A 21,656-nucleotide genomic window follows, 5' to 3' on the forward strand; every position below is an offset into this window, starting at 1 on the left:
AGCAACAGATGCCCCCTCTTTACAATGCTTACGAAGCAAAACTCCTCAATGTTTTGCATAGTAAGCTTTGTAAAGAAAAACTTGTCTTTCTGTCTGCTTAACATGCTCAATATCCACTCATCTAAAGAACTTGCTCTTTTTTTTGTGTTCTCTTCCTTCTCTTTTCTTCCTCTTCTTTCTTTCTTTCTTTCTTTCTTTCTTTATCTCTCTTTTTTTTTCTTCTTTTTTTTCCGTTAACCTGAGATCCCATCTGGCGACCTCATTCAACTGGAACTAAAAAAGTGTAGCTCGGTCAACCTGAAATCCCATCTGGCGATTCCCTTTAACCAAAGCCACCTGAGATCCCATCTGGCGACCTCATTAGACTGGAACTAAAAAAAATATGTAGCTCGGTCAACCTGAAATCCCATCTGGCTATTCCCTTTAACCAAAGCTAAAATCTGCGTGGTTGGGCTAACCTGAGATCCCGTCCGGCGATCCCCTTTAACCAAAACCAATATCTGTGTGGTTGGGCTAACCTGAGATCCTGTTCGGCGATCCCCTTTAACCAGAACCAATATCCTGTGTGGTTGGGCTAACCTGAGATCCCGTCCGGCAATCCCCTTTAACCAGAACCATTATCCTGTGTGTGGTTGGGCTAACTTGAGATCCCGTCCGGCGATCCCCTTTAACCAGAACCAATATCTGTGTGGTTGGGCTAACCTGAGATCCCGTTCGGCGATCCCCTTTAACCAGAACCAATATCTGTGTGGTTGGGCTAACCTGAGATCCCGTCCAGCGATCCCCTTTAACCAGAACCAATATCCTGTGTGTGGTTGGGCTAACCTGAGATCCCGTCCGGCGATCCCCTTTAACCAGAACCAATATCTTGTGGGTGGTTGGGCTAACCTGAGATCCCGTCCGGCGATCCCCTTTAACCAAAACCAATATCTTGTGTGTGGTTGGGCTAACCTGAGATCCCGTCCAACGATCCCCTTTAACCAGAACCAAAATCTACGTGGTTGGGCTAACCTGAGATCCCGTCCGACGATCCCCTTTAATCAGAACCAACATCTGTGTGGTTGGGCTAACCTGAGATCCCACCCGGTGATCCCCTTTAACCAGAACCAACATGAGATCCCATCTGGCGACCTCATTAAACCAAAACTAGAAAAATATGTGTAGCTCGGTCAACCTGAAATCCCATCTGGCGATTCCCTTTAACCAAAGCTACATGAGATCCCATCTGGCGACCTCTTTAAATCAAATAAAAAATATGCAAAAAGTGGTCTCATTGTAATGGGTGACCTACTCAGGTGGAAAGAATATGGAAAGCGGTCTCATTATGATGGGTGACCTACCCAAATGGAAAAAATGTGAAGTGTGGTCTCATTATAATGGGTGACCTACCCAGATGGAAGATAGAAAAAATATGAAGTGGTCTCATTGTAATGGGTGACCTACCCAGGTGGAGGATAAAAAAAAATATGAAGTGGTCTCATTGTAATGGGTGACCTACCCAGATGGAGGATAGAAAAAATATGAAGTGGTCTCATTGTTATGGGTGACCTACCCAGGTGGAAGATGAGAAAAATGTGAAGTGGTCTCATTATTATGGGTGACCTACCCAGGTGGAAGATGGTGGTCTCATTGTGATGGGTGACCTACCCAGAAAAATGATGTTTTTTTTTTAAAAAAAATGGTCTCATTGTTACGGGTGACCTACCCAAAGATAGAATATGACTTACCTGGCAAAAAGACTTGGTTGGAGCAGTCCTGGCAGGATAAGGCTGACAAACTTGGCGCTTTCTGGTTGCAGGTTGACTTGAAGACTCCTTTTGATGACGGGGTTAATCTCCTCGTTTCTTTGAGATTCTCCTACTGGCAGGGTTCATCTCATTCTCTTCTCGTTCCAGGATCTAAACCGATTCTTTGTCATCATCAACTCAATGATTCTTTCTTTGTCCACAATCTTGCTGGACCTCATTGAGGATCTTTCTGTAACAAATCACAAGAATGTGCAATGCTTTGAGGTTAGATGACATGCATGCATCCTTACCTGATGTGAAATATAGGTCCCCCCTTTTGATAATCCATCGTCATAGGGTGCCTTTGTTTGCATTCCAAAGCTTTCTTTGTTCTTTTGATGCCTTGGCTCATTCCTGTGCTAGCCATCCACTCAGTTGTAAGTGCAGTACCCATCCTAGGCTGTCTTCGACGGTTACTGCTCTTGTTGTTTATCAAGCTTGACTCTGCCCCCAAGTGCGGTGTTGCTTGATTCATTATGAAGGATTTTCTCTCCTGGATTCTTCTGAAAATTATCTTTCGATTGGTTGTGTGCATCATGCTAACACCCATCAAGATTGTTAATCAGTCATGAACTTGCCCCCGGTTGAAACAATACTCTTCAAGTATATGTTATCATCAGTCTTCATTGAAACTATCCAGTCATCCAGACATGCATCTCATAGCTTGCAGTACAAAGGCTCATGGTTGTATGCTCAGTGTTATTCTCAATAGATTCGCCTTAGCTCTTCTAATCAGATTGTGAAAAGAAATGCAGTGGCATCATCAATGATGTTCATTTTATCACCCATATTCATGCGATGAAGTGCGCCTTCGGGCTTCAAAACAAGATGGTCTCACAGTCAGTCTTGGTGAGTGCATCCTTCCAATATTCATTCAAATACAACTATGCGATAACATCGTTCAAAAGTCATAGCCATGTTGGAGATGATAATATGACGTTATCCTTCAAGTACAACATTGTTCCACAATCAATCTTGGTGGTGTGCATCTTTTCACCATTCAATTATATTTATTTATGTATCCTCATCGATTGCTAGCCATGTTTCAAAAGATGATGCTATGAAGATGTCCTTCAGGTACATCTTTGATCCACCGTCAGTGTTGGTGGTGTGCATATGTTAGATGTTCATTCAAATGCACTCACTTGATAACATCTGTCAGGAGTCATGGCCATGTTTAGAGGGTAACCCAAGTTAACGATAATAAAATGCCCTTCAAGTGCAACGTTACTCATCAATTGCTGCTGAAGTTCACTAAATCACTGACTGTCTTTGAACAACATTGCCCCCAGTAATGATCCGAATGCTTGTTCTGCTGATTAGCTTTCTTTAAACACCATTGTCCTCAGTGCATTGATTCATCATTTGATCATCTTTATTTTCCTTATAGCTGATCTGAATACTGCTTGTTTTTCCTTCTCAGGGTCCACTGTATTGCCCCCAGAGTGTCTCAACTTTTCAAGGAGTATTGAGAAGAGTTGATGTCATTTCATGTCAAATATTTCGCAGACTCACTCGATGTTCTTCATTGTTCGACAATCTTTCTTATTCTGGAATCAAATCTCATACTTCAAAGGTCATGTCTATTCAAGTCTAATTGTTGAGATGAAATCAGAGAAATATCAATTTTGAAAAATATCTTTTAAAAATCATGCTTTTTGGTCAAAGACCCAACACACGTCATTCAATGCAATCCTTTGATTGTCTTGTATTTTGAAAACACAAATCAACCCGTTGTAATATTAAAATGGCCCTTTCCATGGTTCTTTGTGTCCACTTTAAACTCTGATTTTGGGTATATCTTTTGATGGTTTGCGATGAGGTGACCTTTATGTGAATTTCAAAAACAAGACTCAAGTCAAAACTTGAGGATTCATCAAGAAAGATTGTTTTCTTTTTTAGCACCAATTTTATCAGCATGTATAATAACCAGTAGCTTAATTCATGAAGCCACGACTCTTATGGAAAAAACTCTTCAAGTTTTGAGATCGTCATTTATCGGTTCAGATTGCTTACTTGATCAAAAAGGGCTTTTAAAAGCACGTAATGCAGGCTATGGTTCATGGCTTATGAAAGAAAGGAAAATTCAGGCTCAAAAGGTGTTTGTGGGTTTCAAAGACCTAGGATCAACATCAAACTATTCATCAACTCTTTTTCTATTGTTGTCTTTGTAGAGGAAATGACATATAACCTTATTAACCTTAAATATTAGATTTCTCTTAACATAGGTCATAATGCAAATCCACTTTTTCTTTGATGAATAATCAATCTAATCTCTTTGAAGACATTAGAGGCTTTATCCTAGACATACCAAAAGACATGAAGCTTAAATTTTTTTACTTTTGGCATTTACTGTGTCTTTCTTTAATTGAAACCTCTTTTGCCCCTCTTAGAATTGATAAGCATTCTCCTTCCATTCCACTCTTTCTTTTTTTTTACATAGCCTTCCTCAAAGATTTCTTGGAGGGCCCTCAATCTATGGCTTTTTCCTTCTAGCCCTTTCCTAATCATTGGACTTTTGTTCTAAGCCTTTCTTTTATCCATTAATCCTATCACTGTCTTCAAAATATCTCTCATTTACCCCCAGTGTGGGGTGTGATCCTAGTCAGGGTTTTTTATGAAAAGAATATTCTATCCAGCTCAAAATGGGACTCAAGGGATATAATCTTTAGAAAGTGAAGGGATATCAAAGATGGCCTTTTCTCATTTCAAGCAAGGTCGGTTAGAACCGATAAATTTTGACCTCATCCAGTGTAATGATTGGGACTTGTAAGAATCATGACTCCCGAGTCCATAACTACCGAATCCACTACATGTCATTATGCATACTGCTAAAACTTAGCTATATGATGTGTGGTTCAGTTTTAAGAGGTATGAGCTCAAAATTTGTTTGTCACCTCATGTTATCATGTCATTTCAACAATCATCGAGTCATTTCTATAATCAAAACACTTTTAATCTTCAGGATTGATTAACCTTTATCGCATGTTGGAGTTTGATCAAAATATTTTGTCAGAATAGAATGCTAAACATATGTTGATTTCAAAACAACAAAGAGACAAAAACAAGACATGTTTCGTTGAAGGATGAGATATGATCACAAAACAAAAATGCAACATTCCACAACAATATGATTGACAATTCATCGCCATTCTTGAATCATCTTTTCAGGCAATATCTGTGTTTTGCCTAGCAATTCTGATCACTCGTCATTCTGAGGATGTTCTGGTGACAAAATGATCGATGACATCATCTTTCACAAACTGAGCTCGATTCTTAAAACTCTTGCATTTGTTCAACTGAAATGGCCGAGGACCCTAACATGACATCACATCTCTTGTTTGGATTATACCACCTAGAAAATGATGGTTGCATGGGATTTGTCGAAGTCAGGTAAAAAGTCTAGAATCTGGCAGATGCTGGTAAATAAACTCAAATGGCAAAGGGAAGTCAATCCTGACAAAGGTACTTGAGCAGTTGATGCTACAGTGAGACCTGGCTAAACCACATGAATAAGGTTTTCCGCCTTCAGAGTTATCTTCTTATTCATCTCTCTTCATTGTTCTGGAATTCATGGCAGAACCTTCAATCTTTCACTTCTTCATGGCTCGTTCAATTCTTTCGACAATCTTTACAACATCATGTCAATCTTCCCATGTTGTTGTGGTCGTTTGTGGATTGTTGGAAACCTTCCAACAGCTAGGTAATCTTGCCAGCGCATAGAATCATGCAACGCTATCACTGTCAATGTGTGAAATGATGCATTGTTTTTATTGGAGGAGAACCTGATGAATCTAAAACTCCTTTGTCTCCTCTTCGATCCCTCACTGACAGTGTAGCAAACAAACACTTGTAGAGGGAGTTCTGCTCCATTGAAGTTTCAGTCTTATTCCTGTTTTTCAGCCCACGTTTGTCTCTTCTCCCTACTTTTGTGTTTTAATTCCAACACTGGTAAGAGAAAATTATAGACGATCTGAAAGTATTGCATCCCTTCTTGGATTCCTCACTTGCAGATCCATAAACAAATCTCTACAGAGAGAGCTCTGCCACATAGAAGTCTGCTTATGTTTTTCAGACCAAGTCTGGCTCTTCAACCTACCACAGTCTCTTTGTGCTGAAACTGATGAGAGATTTTTATGGCATATGCAACTAATAAACCCCCTCTTGAATTCCCAACTTACAGGGCCATAAACAGATTTTTGTAGAGAGAGCTCTGCCACATTGAAGTTTGATGTGTGCTCATGTTTTTCAGACTAGGTCTGACTCTTCGGCCTACTCCAGTGTTTCAGTGCTGAAACTGATTAGACAAATTTTTGTAGCGTATGAAAGTATTGCATCCCCTCTTGCATTCCCCACTTGCAGAGCCACAAACGGATTTTTGTAGAGAGAGCTCTGCCGCGTTGAAGTTCAATGACGGCTCATGTTTTCAGACCAGGTTTGACCCTTCTGCCCACTCCAGTGTTTCGGTTCTGAAATTGATGGGGCAAAGTTTTGTAGCATATGAAAACACTACATTCCCTCTTGCCTTTCCCACTAGCAGATCCCTAAACAAATCCCTACAGAGAGAGCTTTGCCACGTAGAAGTTCAGTGTCTACTCATGTTGAACTGGATTTGAGCTCACAGTGGGGGTAACTTCAAAGAAGGCTAATGCACCATGCACAGAAGCTAGTAGTTATTTGGTTCCATTAGCAGATACGGAGGCGATGAATAATTATCAGTGCAACTGGACAAGAACAAAGGTTGTCATTAGCTGATGACTAAAGGCATTGCTGCAATTATTCATGACTGAAAAGAGGAGGTGTAACTTCAATGGGACATGGACAAGCGGTGTTCCCACAGAAGACTGTGTAGACATTCTCTTTCCCTTTGATGCTCTACACTTGTTCAAACATATCTGATTCTAGCTACTTCACCTCTGATGCTCTCAACTTTCTTTTGACTCTGTGCCTCTCTCTGACCCCTTTCTTTATTATCCATCTTTTCCATCCAGTGTAGTAAACCTCAGACAAGGGAACCTATTTTTCCTCATGGTACATGCATGATAAATGTATGAACATGTAATCTATATGAAGAACTCGCCCTTCGAGGGGTGACATATGGTCGTAACTCTTGTATGATGAAACAAGAATCTTGATTCTTGCCCAAACTCTATAATGAAAATTTTCTGAGTGACGGCCATTGGGTCACCCAAAAGTCTTGAGTTCAAGATGCTTCAAGAAGGGTTTGCCCTGATGCAAATAAAATTAGCACATACAACCTAAGGACAGGTTCTATTCATTATGTGATCATGGGTAAGTTTTCTACCTGGTCTCAAAAGGGTCTCATATCTGCCCAGTGACGATCTTTGTAAAGGCAGTATAGGGGCGTTGCAAGAAATGGTTAAGGTACATATACCCACCATTATCAAGCAGGCACTTAGATATGAGTTGGGTGTTTCACGCATCTGAACCCTTACCAATAGTCTTAGGGCAGATCGCTAGTTCCCCACCTAACCTAAAAGCTTGTGTATGCTTTCAAAAATAAATACAAGTGATGCATGAAACAATTCTAAAAATGCATGGATAAAACAAAAATAAAACAAGAAAAAAAAGAAAAAACTTAAACACATCAAATACACAAAGCTTAGTCCAATATTGTCAGAAACAGTACCTTCCCCAGTGGAGTCGCCATTCTGTCGCACGTCAAAAAATCCGCGCGGCGTCGGCTGGTGATTTTCTCGTTGTTACGTTTGATTTGATTTGGTTCGTTGGAGTCGCCACCTAGTAATTTATTGAAGGCTACTAGGAAACCGGATGTACTGGTCTTGTCAGAGATTCACGGGTAAGGGACTGGTTGTGGTTAGGGAAGGTATTAGCACCCCTAACACACCCTACCTGAGGTAAGCTGCTTCGTGGTTTGATGTGTTAAAGAAGTTTTAATAATTGTTTTTTTTCATCGGATATTAGAAATACAACTTACGTATAAGTTAATAATTCTTGACCGTGAATAAACCAAAATATTAAATTCTTCATTAATCTTTGCAATTTTATCACAAGAAAAATCCATAAACAAAACACAAACACACATATTCACTTTCACTATATTTTCTTTTCTTTTCTCTTTTTTTCTTTATTTTTTTTCTTTTTACATCCACATTTTCAACATACAAATAAAACTTCCAACTAAACAAATATTACACAAAACAATTTCAAAATTACAAAAATGACCCAAAACAACCCGGAACAGTGTCAGGAAGCCCTCTGGAACAGTGGCGGCGCGTCTTCCCACGCACCACTGCCACTGGAGGCGCGTGGGTTCACGCGCCACCGCTGGAAAGGCTGGAAATCGGTGGCCTGGCTCTGCTTCCTTTCCTTTTCCCTTCTCTACCGGTGGTGACAAACACAATCACCTGCAACCACAAACAAAATCGCAACAACACAGTCGATTTTAGATTTTTTATTCCACTGTTTTCAGATCCGCTTCCCTCCTTCCTCCCCTTTTAGCCTTGTGAAAGGATTATCAAAGATGGCCTTTCTTCATCTCAAATGCATGCATTTAGGATCGGTAAGCCTTGCTTTCATACGAGTATGCAAAGTGATTTCTCATTATTCATTCAAATAAAACTCAGCTTTAGAGTCACTTCATGGTGTTTTTGTTTTTTTGGGTTTTCTTGGTGTATGGTTACCTCTCTAAGGAATCACCCGAATTTTCAGAACTTGTTTATTTAAACAAACACCAACATGATTTCTGTTTTTGTACTAAACTTTGATTTCCCAAAAATCCTTGTGAAAACATGCATAGTTTTGGAAGAAAGGGGAAACACGCCCAAAGATTCTTGGCGCTATGGTTTCATGTTTAAAGGTTATGTTCAATGTGTTATTTCCATAAAACAAAAAAAAAATGAAGACATGTCATGAACACAGGAAAACACATGATTTTATTAACAGGAAAGGCTCATTTGACAGAGAAAGTCTTGTGGCATTATAAGCTAAATTGCTAACAAGACTAAAACAGGTTGAAACAGACATGATCAAACAAAAGGAAATAATTGGGTAGGCTCCATCTTCCCATTCTATAGCAGAACTTTGTCCTCTATCCTTGAGAGTGCACATTTCCTTTTTCACACCTTGCTCTTGCCATCAGTGCTTTGAGGTTTTCGGAGCATTCCACCTCCAGTGCATTCACCGATCCAGTACCTGAAGCATGATTGGGTAAACGGTTCGAACTCACGTTTGGAGTTCATTCGAAGGTTATCCATCCAGCTTTAATCAAATGCATGAGCCTCTTTCTTGAAGGCACTGCAAGTATGAATGTTATGTCCCACGGCACCAGCATGGTACTCGCAAGTGAGGTCAGGCTTGTACCAATTAGGGTAAGGTGGTTGCAGAGGTGTCAAGGGTTCTGGAGCTATATGCCCGATGCTTAGTAGCTTTTGGTACATCTCATTTAAGGGTAGCGGTAATGGAGGTAGTTGTTCTTGGACTCTTTGGTGTGTGGTTTGAGGCTCAGGTTTTCTTGTGGGGAATATAGGGTTGAGATTGATGTTAGAAATTTGGGGTGAAGGGGATGGAGTGTGATAGTTCTGGAATGGGTTCTTCCTACCCCTATATCCACTTTCAACATAGTCGACCTCTTTTTTTTTTTACCTTCAAAGCCCCTTTTCTCCACAGATACAGAGATTCTACCACTCTTTACTCCTTGCTCTATGCGTTCAGCTACTACCACAGCGTCAGTAAATTGTTGGGCCGAACTACCCATCACATGCTCGTAGTATGGGTCCTTGAGCTTGTTGGTAAATAGAGTGACCATCTCTTTATCCAGGAGTGGAGGATGTACTTGAGCAGCTAGGTCTCTCCACCTTTGAGCATATTCCCTTATGCTTTCCATGTCCCTTTTCTCTAAGTTGGACAAACTGGTTCTGTCAGGAGTGATGTCCATATTATACTTGTATTGCTTGACAAAAGCATCCACCAAGTCTTTCCATCTTTGGATCTTGGTGTTGTCCAATCTCATGTACCAGTTTAATGCCGCCCCACTTAAGCTATCTTGGAAAAAATGCATCAGTAGTTTTTCATCATGTACTACTTCTGCCATTTTGTTACAGTAGGATTTGAGATGAGTTGTGGGGCATTGTGTCCCAGTATATTTGATAAATTCAGGAACACGAAATTTCTTCGGGACAACCACATTTGGGACCAAGCACATTTCTACTGCTCGTACTGGATCGTACAAGTCTACCCTCTCAATGGCTCTGATTCGGGCTTCTAGCGCTGCCATCTTATCAATGTCATCAGATGACTTGGTCTTGTGGGACTCATTGGCAAATGCATCTATGACTGCGGGGGTTGATGCTGGTGGCATTGAGTGCACAAAAGCTGGATTGTGTGGAGGTTCATGACCATGTTCACTCATTATTTCTTCGGGTTGAGCTGTTGTTGGAGGCTGAACAAAAATAGCAGGCCGGTTGGAAGGACCTTCACTAGAGGCATTTCTAAATGTTTGCTCGAGTAAGCTAGTGAGGCGAGCCACGCTTTCTTTTAGAGATTCTAACTCTTCTTGGAAATGGGCGTCACGGTGAGCACGCTCTTCACCTTCCATGTTTTGTGCTCGGAGTCGGGTGTTTATAGGCTCTTTAGGGACCTATATTTCAACCTGTTGTATGTATGTATGTTATTTACAATGGATGGATCTGTGTGTGGATGCAAATGTATGTACATTGGGTATGACTGGCAAAAACCCATGCAAAATGAATATGTAAAGGGTTCATGCTCTAAAAGAAGGTTTTAGGTCATTACATGATGGGTAGGCTTTCTACCTGGTCTTAAAAGGGTCTATGAACTGCCCAGTGACCACCTCTCGTGAAGGCAGTATAAGGGTTTACAAGGAATGGTTGGGACACATTGTGACCGCCATTACCGAGTAAACACTCAGTTCATAGTTGGATGTTTCACGAATCTGAACCCCGACTGAAAGTCATGAGGCAGATCGCTACTCCCCACCTAACCTAGAATTGGGTTTATTCACAAAATTAAAATGCATGCTAAAGCAGTAAAAATGCGAGCTAAAATTAAAGACCAACAAAAAGGAAAACAATCAAACGATCAATGCTTAGTCCGTCCAGACATGGTTGTCCCCAGTGGAGTCGTCATTCTGTCGCACGTCGAAAAATCCGCGCGACGTCGGCTGGTGATTTTTTTATTATTGTGTTTTGCTTGGTTCATTGGAGTCGCCACCTAGTATTATGGTCACTAGGAACCTATGGTCTACGAGAGTCTGAGTAAGGGACTGGTTGTGCAAGGGGAAGACGCATCACCCCTAGTGCACCCTACCTAAGGTAAGCTGCATTGTTGTTTGATTATTTTTCTAGGTCAAGTTTCTATTCGTTGGTCTTTTCTAAGGTTCAAGGTAGATCTCCCTTCGTGAGGGAGTCTCTACCTTATTGGGTTAAATCCTAACCGTTCTAAAGTTTGAATGACATTTATTTACACCTTGTATCTTTAATACCTAAGGGTGTACTTTATCGTGTAATTTTACACCCCATAAATATTAAAGTCTACATCTGGATCCTAGAAAAAAAGTTGAAATAAAAGATTTTGACATTTTGGCCAAACCCTAACGGATGATCATAAACTAGTTATGATATCTATTTTTTTGGATTTTTTAAAACGTGAGAAAGATGCAAAAGTTTTTTTGAAAATATGCTTGGAAAATTCTTTAGGACTTGGCCGTATGCAATAAAATATTTTTTTCTTTTTTTGAATTATTTCGAAGGAAACCAGGTGTTTTAATACCGGACTTGTATCTTATCATGTAAGTATACAACTCAATATTAAGCAAACTTGGTAGAAAAATGTTTAAGAAAATCAAAAAAAATTTTGAAATGATTTTAAAATTTTTTGAATTTTTTTTGAATTTTTGTTTTTCAGGGCCGAGCCGGGCCCAGCCACTTGGGCTGGGCCAGAACTGGCCCGGCCCAAGCAGGTGGCTAATTAATTATCCACTGCATGCAGAAATGAATTCTGCATGCAGCGGTTACGAAGAACGAAGAAGAAAAGGGTGAAGCGGGGAAGAGAGAATTACCTGGCGTGGAGAGAGTCGGCGGCCTGGCTGGTGGTGCGCGGTGCGACTGGAGGCGACGAGGACGGCGGCGTGCACTGGTCCCGGCTGGAAGAAGAAGGAGCAGGTTCCTGGAGAGGAGAAGGAAAACTCACGGCTGGAGCTGTTGGTTGACTGAGGAAGGAGCTGCTACTCCGGCTGCTGCTGGTAGGAGTGGAAGAGAGCTTCTGGGCAAGATGGTTGCTACCTCTGTTGTCACCGCCGCTGTTGGAGTCACGGTGGCAGAGGAGAAGATTTTTGCAGAGAAGAGAGGGAGAGAAAAAGAGGTACTGTGACTGTGGTGAAGTTGCTGGGTGATGGATGGGATGTGGTGTTTCGTGGGAAGAACGATGGCGAGATCAGTGGTGGAGGCTGGAGGCCACGGCGGAGAGAAAAAGGAAAGAGAAGGTTGGTTGCAGGAAAACCGGGCAGGAAAAGCTGATTTTTTTGCCAATTTTGAGCTCGATGTCCCCCCTGAGCATGAAATTGGCTCCTATTTATAGGGCTGGAAAGAGGGTAATCTTGTCTTCAACGGGGAAAAAGTCTTAGCCTTTGATTTGACTCGAGGAATCCAAGCCGTTGGTTCAAAGTGTGCACCTCGAATTGCCAAATTTGGCAATCCAAGGCTGCAGACTGAACGAGGTGGCCACTTTGGGCCAATAAACGGAGCCGTTTCAAAGTTTTTTGACTCGAGCGGACCATTCTCGAGGATAAAGGGGTTTCAGATAGACATTTTGGTGCACGCTTTGTCGGATTTGGAGGCCAAACGAGGTAGAAAATGCTCCTGGAAAACTGCTACTCGGGCAGCTTTGTGGGGAAGAAGATGAACAGTGACCAGGCGACGCGTCGCCTGGTCCCTTCCCCCTCTTTGTTTTTTCTTAAACACAAAAACGACGCCGTTTTGGATCAAAAATTAGGGATTTTTGCCGATTTTCAATTGAGTCCTCCAGCTTTCAATTTCTTCAATTTGACCCTCGACTTTTGTCAATTAGACCCCTATATTTTGGCACCTTTTGCAGATTGGTCCTTGGCTTTGGATTTTGTCAATTTAACCCCTAATTGGCCCCAAAAATTCAATTTTCTTGCAATTTGACCCCTGATTTCAATCAATTAACTTGGTAAAAATTAAATTTCGTCTCTTAAAATTCCAATCTTCTCCATTAAGCCCAAATTGGGCTCCCAAACTTAATTTTTCACCAATTAAGCCCCAAATAAAATTAATTTGACCCATTTAAAGTATAATTAAGTCCTTGCACTTAATTAAATCCTTCATTTGGACCTAAATTAATTCTTCAACATAATTAAAATTTAATTTGGCCCATGATTAAATCAAATTGGCCTACTAAAAATTTAATTATGTTATTGGACTTAATTTTTATGCAAATTTGTCCAATAATCATTTAATTTGACCTTGAATTTGCATTTTTTTTCTCCGATTTTGGGCACAATGGGGCGCCAAAAGGCCTTGAATTTTCTCCGAAAATTGCAGATTGATTTTTGCCTATTTTGCCTATTTTCTTGATCAACTTTCTCCACATTGCCAGCCTTTAATTTATTTTTTTATTTTTATTTTGAAAAAAAGTGAATTTTAGGGAATAACTCAGAATTGGGTTATGACAATGGGTAACATAATTACTAACCCAAACCCATAGTATGGGGGGCTTAGTATAGAGGGACCCATCAGTTATGCACCCAATATGAGGGATGTTGGGCTCAATCCATGCCAGAAGCCCAGGAGAAAACGGGGCGAGGGTGTATCCAGGTCCACCGTGGAGCTGGGCGTGGACACGTCCAGGTCCAAAGACGAGGCGCGGACGCGTCCAGGTCCAACGTGAAGTTGGATGCGACCATGTCCGGGCCCATCGTGGGGCATCCGCGCCCAATTTAGGGTTGGGTGTGGTTGCGCCCAGGCCCAATCATGGGACTGGGCGTTGATGCATCCCCGCCCAACATAAAGGTGGGCGTGGTCGCGCCCAGGCCCAATTGTGAGACTGGGCGTGGACATGTCCACGCCCACCGTAGAGTTGGGTGTGGGTGTACCCCAACCCAACTTGAGATTGGACACTCGAAAAGACATAGCCCCATTTTGGGTTATAACTTTCATGCATTATCTCTTAAATGAGGTTGAGTTAAGAAACCATGACCCATCAGTAGCCCCTCAAGTTTATTTTTTTGGAGAAATTGGGAGACTTAAGGCTAAAGAGACTTTGGACTGACCTCAATTGAGTCATGATTTTGGTCAGGGCATCTTTTATACTCCCCTTGTCAGGGCCTCACTAGCGGGGTGGTGTTCCCAAAAAGATCATTGTTTGAATCTTCAGGATGTGTTTCCAGTTCTTCCTCTCAGGAACATTGGGTTCTAGACGCCACAAGAGTGTGTAGCCCTGTTTGGACCAGTAGAGGTGTTATTGTATGAGGGCTGGTTTCAACGCTTCTTGATGTTGTAGAGGTTGGTTTCAGCACTTCTTGATGTTTGTAGAGGTTGGTGCCTATGCTACTAGAGGAGGTGTGTAACCCAAGTTGGATAGACGATATGAGCATGATAAGACCGCCCCAACAGTCTTGATGTTGTAGAGCCTGATACCCGTGCTATCCAGGAGAGGTGTGTAACCCGAGTTGGATAGACAGTGTGAGTTTGATAAGGTCGTCCCAGCACTCTTGATGTTGTAGAGACTGGTACCCGTGCTATCCATGGGAAGTGTGTAACCCGAGTTGGATAGACAGTGTGAGTTTGATAAGGCTGCCTCAGCACTCTTGATTCTAACTAAAAAGGCTAAATAGAAGGAAGGGAGGGGGCGCTGACAGCCGCCCTGAAGAGTGAAGTATTGATCCCCTACTACTGCCTTGGAGAAGCAAGTCCCAGATGCCACAGGGGTGTATAACCCCGATTGGTGACAGTATGAGGTTGATGCTCACTTAGGACTTTGTTACTGTCCTGGAGAAGTGGGTCGTGGATGTTATAGGGGTGCGTGACCTCGATTGGATCGGTAAGAAGTATTCTTGAGAAAGGAACGTAGATAAAGTAAAAACACAAGTGATACAAATATGTATTCTTTATTTATGTATTTAACAATGATATAGCTTAAGGTGATCTAAGTGCCACACATGAGGAAGGCCAGAGCCTTGTAGGTGATCGACCAGTAGGGCCTTCTTACCCTTTAAAAAGGTGTTTGCATATTTTTTTGAGGCTTCCTGGTTCCCCTTCACCGCTGCTACCCCTTTAACTGTTGAGAACTTCATGGTCAAATACTTAGTGCTGACCATTACACTGATATGATGGAGCAATGGCCTTCCAATGATGGTGTTGCATGGGAGATAGGTGCTAATGATTAATGAAGTTTTGTTGGATAGTCACACAACAAGGTGCATTCCCCATAGTAACAATCAACTCTACTGCCCTCTTCTTAGGCACTGCTGATCTTTCTATCCCAATGAGGGGTGTTAGCACTGAAGCTATATATATATATATAATTGTTAGAAAATAGTACCATTCAGACAATAGTTGCTATAAACAATAAAACGTAAGCTAGATTTCTTGGTACTTTAGATTCATTAAAGCTTTGGACAGGTCTGTTCTTACCTTTAAACCACCTGCTAATAACATTAAAATAAAAATTAGATAGCCACATGAAAATAAGGATTCCTAAAAAAGAAAAGAATATTGTAAGGGTGATAAAAGAATATGAAATTTTCGAGGTTTGGTAATCTTCTTCCCTAAGTATGAACGTGATTTTAGTTAAAGCAACTCTTGTGTGTTTGGTGGGGAAAACATAATATGTTAACTTGTTTAATAACATTAGAGTTCCACCTACTGAATTCAGAAGTTGATCCATCTCTCCTTTGTATTAATTTACTGAATAACTGGCAGGAAAATAATATTTTAATAAATAATTTGATGGTGCTCAGAAATAAGTAATGTAGTTACTTCATGAATTTATTTTTAAAAAATAAATGATTTGATGAAAAATCAAATCCGAGACCAGGAAAACATGATACTAATAGTTTTATCTAAGCTATTTTTTTATTATTATTATTTTCTCTATTCATTTTGTATCTATTTTTTTCTTAAGAGTAAATATGAGTAGTTACTTCCCATCATACTTGTAGAATAAGAGTTTTTTTTGTTGAAATCCTTTTTTTTATTTTAAAAAAATTGCTCACAACTTGTTTGAAATCAGATCATATGTGGAACTGAATTCAATTCCAGAGATGATTTGAATTCAATTGATAACATATTACAATTCTTATGTTTTAAATAAAATACGAAACCACACAATTGAATTTAATAATATTATTTAGAATACTTGTAGAATTGAATTGAATTAATAATCTTTACTATTTTACCTTTAAATTATTTCTTAATGTTACAATTTTTTTTTTACAAGAACCCTTATATTTACCATTTTATACTTGCAACATTTTTACTACCTTTATGTTAATTTTCCAGTCTAGCTCTAGCATATGAGCGTTGAACCACATTGGATTTTCTTGCAATTTCAGAGAAAATGTTGAAAGATCATTGTTACAATAATGATCTTACGAGAAAGGATTCAAGAATATTAATAGTAGAAAAAGGTGTTAAAAGAGACGATGAGGTAAATTATTATGTTTTTTTTTGTGAAGTAAATTGCTAAATTAAATTGCATAATAAAAAAAACAATTAGAAACCAGACATAACAATTAGTAACTGAACAACCACATCTCAAAAGCAAAACAATTTAGCATAGCATAATGAAAGGGACAATTGTGTTGGGTAAAAGAACCAATATAACAAATTCATAATTCATAAGTCCCAATTATCTTTTCTCTTTGTGAAGCTAAAATATGATCAAACAATTAACAAAATTAAGCAATCAATCACATAAATCAACACTAAGATTTTTAACCCAATGTGAAAAAAATCACGGGACCGCAGTCCACCTAAAAGCTTCTAGTAATGAATAATAGGATCACAAAGTGTTCTTTCTTAGCTAAAACTAAGGACTACAACATATAAATAATCAATATTAACTTATTATTGGAGTACAATAAGATTAAAGAGAGAAAGTTGAGAGAAATCCTCTCAAAGCTAAAAGTTGTATTTTATAATGAAATAATCAAATTAGACACTTTAATCTTCAACCTAACCGTACATAATAAATAATTATGTGTTTAGTATCTGATGTCAAAATTTCAGCTCAGTCTTACAATAAATAAGCTATCAATCAAAGATTAAACTGACTTCACTTAAGTTGCTAATGTTTTTGTTCTCTTTTTCTCTTTTTTGGGTTTGTTATGCCAAATGAAACAAAAGACAACTGACTTTAATATATATATTCTGACCAACCTCTTTTTTCTTTTTTTTATAAGTGTGTGGTCTTTTTTAAATGGTGCGAGACCCATAACAAATCTTTCTCTCACGCACCATGTAAAGAATTCACATTAATGACAATCAGTTTGTAAGCTTTAATTTGGTGGGTTCTACTAAGCCTGTTTGCTTTCTACAGAACTCAAACTTCTTTTTAGGTAGAGACTTAGTTATCATGTTCGACATATTATCATTGATATAGATCTTCTTAACAACAAATGACTTCATCTTTATAGCATCTTGAATCCATTGGTATTTAACTTCAATATGCTTTGATTGAGAGTAAAAAGTATGATGCTTATTGAGATAGATTGCACTATGATTGTCGCAATACAACACAAAGTTCTCTTGCATTAGACCAAGTTCATGTAAGAACTTTTTTCATCCGTAATAACTATTTTCCCTCATTTAGTAATAGCAATGCATTTAGCCTCTATAATAGATAATACAATACATTTTTGTAAGCTTGATTGCTATAAAACTTCCTTTTGCAAAGGTCATTAAGTATCCCGATATGGACTTTTTAAAATTAATATCACATGTCATATCTGCATCTGTGCATCCATCCAGCACATGTTTACCATTACCAAAACATAAATTGAAACTAGAAGTACTTTTAAGATACATGAGTATCAATTTCACTGTTGATCAATGTTCTTTACCAGGATTGAAGAGGAACTGACTGACCATACCAACAACATGAGTTATATCTGGCCTTGTGTAAACCATGACATATATCAAGCTATCAACTATAGATGTACAAGGAATCTTCTTCTTCTTATCTTTTTCTTCATCACTTAAAGGGCACTATTTAAAACTTGGTTTAAAGTGACTTGCAAGTATAGAACAAATAGGTTTGGACTTGCTCATACTAGATCTTTTAAATAATTTTTAAACATATCTCTCCTAAGATAGCCAAAGTTTTATATTCTTCTTGTCACAAGTAATCTTTATGCTAAGAATCTATTTTATTGGTTCTAAATTTTCATTGCAAAAGACTTGCTACACTTTTCCTCCAAACTTAGATCTTTTTAGTATCATGGCTAATAACCAGCATATCCACTTATAACAGAGAATATTAAAGTTACCAATTGAAAACCTTTTTATAAACATATAATAATTAGAAGTGGCCCTACCATAACCATGCTCCACCATGAAAGAATCAAACTTCTTATGACATTGCCTTGTAGCTTGCTTCAGCCCATACAAACTCTTTTTTAACTTGTAAACTAGCTATTTTTTACCTTTCACTTCAAACCCTTTAGGATACTCCATGTAGATCTCCTCATCTAAGTCACCATGGAGGAAAACAATTTTCACATCAAATTATTCAACTTCAAGATTCAAACTAACAGTTAAACCAAGTACAACTCAAATTGAAGACATCATGAGAATAGGTGAAAAGATTTTCTTTAATTTCTAACCTAAACACCCATTTGTTCTTGAGTGCTTTCTTTCCTTTCAGAAGCTTTACTAACTTGAAAGTATGACCCATATGCAAGGATTTTATCTCTTCTTGGATGGATTTCAATCACTTATTTTTTTTCTCATATGACATAACTCAATCAAAATATTTTATCTCCCCCCTATTATCATCATTTCTAACCTATACACTCATTTGTTCTTGAGTGCTTTCTTTCCTTTAGGAAGCTTCACTAACTCAAAAGTATGATCAATATACAAGGATTTCATCTCTTCCTAGATGGATTTTAGTCGCTCATTTTTTCTCATATGACATAACTTTATCTAAACATTCTAGCTCTCCCCTATTAGTAACTAACACATACTCACGAGGAGAATATTAGGTGGAAGCTTGGTGAGGTCTAGTGGACCTCCTCAACTTTGGCTCATCTAGAGTTTCTTAAATAATATGTTTAGAAATAACATCATCATCATTAGCTGGCATATGATCATCAACTAATAACTCAAAAAACAAACCATCATTATCATCATTTTACATATCACCCTAATTATTGAAAGACATCAAAGAAAACTATGTAGTATGTCTTGAATTCGAATTAGCAAGAATAAAATTAGTAGATTTTATTTTCTTTTTCTATTCAAAGTATTCAATGGTTGATTTTAGAATACAATAAGATTAAAGAGAGAATAAAGAGAAATCCTCACAAAATTAATAGCCCTATTTTATGACAAAACAACTAACTTGGAAACCTTTAATATTTAATCCAATCATAAAAAAAAAATGAAGAGCTATGTGTCTAGAACTTGGTGTCAAAATATCAGCTCGATCTAATAGTGAAAGAGTTAGTAATCAAATATTGAAATTTGTTGTACTCAAGCTGCCAATGTTTATGTACTTAAACCTAGAACATGAGTTGACCCGATCAAAAGGACAAGTCTCGGTCATATGGGTTGACCCAGGTCAACCTAGGATAATTAAAAAAAATATTTGAGGTTTTAATATCTCACGTGAAAACAGTTAAAAAACAATCTATGTGGATGTAGGCTATATATATTGTAAATAATGAAGTTTAAAAGATTGTTTAAAAATGTTTTTTTATCCCATATTAAAAAAACAATTTTTTTTTCTTGTGAATATATAGTATATATATTAATAGGCTTCCAATCCCACATTAAAAAAATAAAACCTTCTTCTAGTGTCTATATAGTGAATTTTTTCATGGGCTAGTAACTAATAAGGAAAAGGGAGGTAGGCTCACGTGCATAAGGTTAGGTTGACCAAGAGAAAAATCTCTAATTGTCCCCCCTATGCATGAGGTAATGTCTATGTTTTTTGTACCTTTTGTTTTCAATAATATTTTTTTTGTTCTATTAAATATTTATGCACTTTGAGAACACATGACACTGCCTATAAATGTACATTTGTTCCACATGAAAAGTTCATAAACATGCTACAAAAAAAATGTTAGGCTAGATATTCATAAATTATTTTTCTTGGTATATTAAAAAAAATGTAAGCATAATAATAATAATAATAATAATAATAATAATAATAATAATAATAAAAGGTTTCACCCAGGTTATCCAGGGTCATCTGATTTTCAGGTTGACTCGACAGGTCGTCTGGGGTTTCACTAAGCCAATTGTAGGCCCGAGTTTTATATACTTCAAACCTAGCCAAGGCCTTGGGTAGCCCAAGTTCCAAGTTAACCTTCCAGGTCAAACCAGATTTGATAATTATGTTTTTTTTTCTCTTTTTGGTTTATTACTGTCAACTGAAACAAAAGATAGTCGTCCTTAATATATAACTGAAACAAGAGCAACCCAAGGCCTTGGTGTGTGTGTGTGTGTGTGTGTGTGTGTGTATTCTTTCTTCTTCTTCTTTATAAGTGTGTGGTCCTCTTTAAATCATATGACACATAACAAGTTGGTACAACTAGTCAAGTAGCAAGAGCAGCAACTCACCTATAATAACAATAGAGAAAAAAGTCCCTTGGCTAGTCAACCTAAAAAATATCATCCTCTATAATAGAAAGACCGATTTTATAGCACTTAACCAACAAGTAAGGTTGAAGAAAATCCAGATGCAAAGTAGTCAAATGTTCAGAGGATAAGCATAGTTTTTGTACATGTATTTTTGTCTAGAAACAAGTACTTACATTAAAGAATATTCGAGAAAATAATTGTAATGATCATTGGATGTGTGTGCTCTTGTACATGTATTATTGTTCTTGTATTCAATGCAAAAGGGTAGTATAAAAAAGGCAGGCGTTAGGGCTAAGATGATTGGCTTGAGTGCTTGGTAAAAAAAAAAGCCCAATGCCTACAATGTCAGACCCGTGCAATAGACTCTTTTTAAAATACAAAATAAAATAGAAAATGAGTCATCATCTAGTTCAAATCTTGGCAACATTCTAAGGTTGAAATATTAGGTTTTGGGTTCTTAGACCCCAAAACCCTATTTACCTTACTTTCACTTGAAAACACCTAAAAATTATTGTTGCAACCCAATTAAATCTATTTTTAACCCCAAAATACTATGAGATCAGTCCAAAAAAAATTTGATTGATTTAAAAAACTTTTCAAAACTTTGAATTATTTTTTCCAACAAGATGAAAGTTTAAAATTACGTTCATGAAACTCTATTCCTTAAGACAAACTTAATGACACAAAAATTGATCTTTTTCATTGTTGAAAGGTGATCGATAGAATATTTTCTCTCTTTTTTTTTTGTATGGTGGTAACTTCCTCTCTCCTTCCTTGATACACATGGATCAAAATACAAATAAAATAAAGGTTATGATCTAAATATAAAATTCTCAAACAATGAGGATTGAATGCGTAAAAATTTAAAATTTCTTATATTATATAAATTGATACAAGCACCAATAAAAGTGTGTTCTGTAATTGTAATCGAAATTGCAATTGTATTAGAATTTGGAGTAGTAAACTAAATAGTAATAGTGTAATACGATGCGTATTTACTCGGGGAGAGGCAAAGTGGATATTTTCGAAAAACGGTGCT

Source organism: Populus nigra, chromosome 3, assembly GCF_951802175.1.
Source record: "Populus nigra chromosome 3, ddPopNigr1.1, whole genome shotgun sequence".
Lineage (NCBI taxonomy): Eukaryota > Viridiplantae > Streptophyta > Magnoliopsida > Malpighiales > Salicaceae > Populus > Populus nigra.